The following is a 2577-nucleotide window of genomic DNA, read 5'->3' as shown; positions in this document are numbered from 1 at the left end:
GGTGGCCTCCTCTGTGGCCTCGTCTGCTCCGCTGCAGAGCCAGCGGCGGCGTGGGCTGGGTGGGGGGCGGGGAGGGTGGCCAGCCCGGTCCCCGACATTGGCCAGGCCCAGAGGGAGGGGCAGGCGGCGAGGTGAATGGCAGCGAGGGGAGGGGGTGGGCTGAGCCAGGCCTAGAAGGCGGGGAGCAAGCCCCGCAGGCTCAGGCTGGAGGAGGTCGACAGGAGCTGCGGAGGGTTGGGGTAGGGGGGCTTCCTGGACCACTCTCTGAAGACCCACCATGAGATTTTTTTTATCTGAAGACTAAGAGGGTTCAAGGCTGAGCAGAAGAGCACAAAGCCCCCAACCTTTGGACTCAGGGTGACCAAGTTCAGGTTCTGTGACTCCCTCTCCTTGGTTGTGTGACTTTTGTTGTTGTTGTTGTTGAGAATATACACACCAAAACATACGCCAATTCAACCGTTTCTGGGTGTAAAATCAGAGACACTGGTCACACTCTTCCAGTTGTGCAGCCATTCTCACTCTCCTTTTCTGAGTTGTTCTTCCCCCATCTACCCCCATCGAATCTTCTGAATTGCTGTTGTCACTTTGATCCCTTATTTTAAAACAAACAAACAAACTCATTGCCTTTGAGTCAACTCATAGTGACCCTATTGGACAGAGTCAAATTGCCCCACAGAGTTTCCAAGGAGCACCTGGTAGCTTCGAACTGCCAAACTTTTGGTTAACAGCCATAGCGCTTAACCACTATGGCACCGGGGATCCGTTATAGATAGTTCTTAAAAGAGCGTAATGCTCAAGGCAGACATTTTTTTTTACTAGTTAAGCTAAACCACTGTTTGCTTTTAAGAAGACTTCGGGGGATATTTTTGGTTTAAGGTTTAAAGATGGTCTCAGGGCAATAGTTTCAGGGTTCATCCAGCCTCCATGGCTCCAGAAAGTGTGGAGTCTATAAGAATCTGAAATTCTATTCTACTTTTTCCCCTTTTGATCAGGATTCTTCTGTAGAATCTTTAATCAAAACATTCAGTAGTGGCAGCCAGGCACCATCTACTTCATCTGGTCTTATGGCCAAGTAGGCAGCTGTCCACGGAAGCAATTAGCTGCACATTGCGTTTTCTCCTCCTATTTCTGACTCTCCTTCATCCTCTGTTGTTCCAGGTGAATAGAAGCGAAGTGTGCCTTGGATGGCCGCTAGCAAGCTTTTAAGACCCCAGGCACTATGGCTTTGTGACTCGGAGCCAACCTCTCTGAGTCTCATTTTGCTTCTGTGAAATGGAAATAATAATAGTGCTGGGGTGGGGAAATTCCGTGAAGAGTGTTCCTCTAGGGCCTGGTGAGGGCATGATTACACACAGCAGACATCGCCAAAGGGCAGAGAACATACATTGTTTGTGCAGTGGGGGTGTTGGGGACCCACATAGCACAGTGCTGGTCTTCCTCACCTTCAAATTGCACCACTGCTTGGTCTCAGTAAAGTGTCTCAGTGTCCTGATTGAGATTTCTCTGGTCTACATTTTGGGATGGGGCAGAACAGGCCGTAATTTTAGATCAGGAGTTGGCTCCTCTCTGTGGCCCCTTCCTTCCCGCTCAAGGTGACATGCTGGCATACGGTAAGCCAGCAGCTGCCCTCTCCAGGGTTGACCTTCAGGGACCCTACACCAGTTGCTGTTGAGTGTATTCCAACTCATTGTGACCCCATACGTGTCAGCGTAGAACTGTGCTCCAAAGGGCTTTCAATGGCTGTTTTTCTGGAAGTAGAATGCTAGGCTTTTCTTCCAAAGTGCCTCTGGGTGGACGTGAACCTCTAACCTTTCAGTGAGCAGCAGAGAACACCTACCATTTGCACTACCCAGGGACTCCTCAGAGACACTGGCCCACCATTATCCTGAGGCTGGATAGGTGTTAGAGGTCCAGTTCCAGAGCAGGCCACACTCCCTGCCCTGGGCTGCTGTCCCTGAGTGAGACACACCTGCCTGCCCATCTAGCCCCCATATGGAGGTACCTGAGGTTGTCCAGGAGTGGCCCACGGGCCTCGCAGGGCAGTGCCAGGGTGAGTGCCCCGACCAGGTCGTCCACCCTCTGCTCTGCTGCAAACTGCTTCAGTGCTGTGAACACCTGCTCCTTGGCGGTCAGCTGATCCCCCAAGATTTCGTCCACCTGCGAGGAAAGGTCCAGTGAGTGACAGAGGACCGAACCATGGGGAATCACTCACCTCCCATCCTTTCTGCACAGGATAAAAATAAATGACAGAGTTGGGAGCGTTTATTAAGCACTGTTGTATGCACTTTATCCATGTCATACCATATTAAACCTTACAACATCCCTATAAGGCAGGCAAAGTGATATGGGTTGAACTGTGTCCCCCAAAAGATATGTTCAAGTTCTAAAACGCCAGTACCTGTAAATGTGGAAATAGAGTCTTGGAAGATGCAATCAGTTAACACGAGGTCCTATTGGAGTAAGGTGCGACCCAATCCAATGGGACAGGTATCCTTATAAAAAGAGGAAAAGAAACGCAGAGAGAGAGACACACACAGGGAAGACAGCCATGTGAGGATGAAGGCAGAGAGTAGAGTG

This window comes from Elephas maximus, chromosome 12, assembly GCF_024166365.1.
Source record: "Elephas maximus indicus isolate mEleMax1 chromosome 12, mEleMax1 primary haplotype, whole genome shotgun sequence".
Lineage (NCBI taxonomy): Eukaryota > Metazoa > Chordata > Mammalia > Proboscidea > Elephantidae > Elephas > Elephas maximus.
This window is presented reverse-complemented; position numbering follows the sequence as displayed.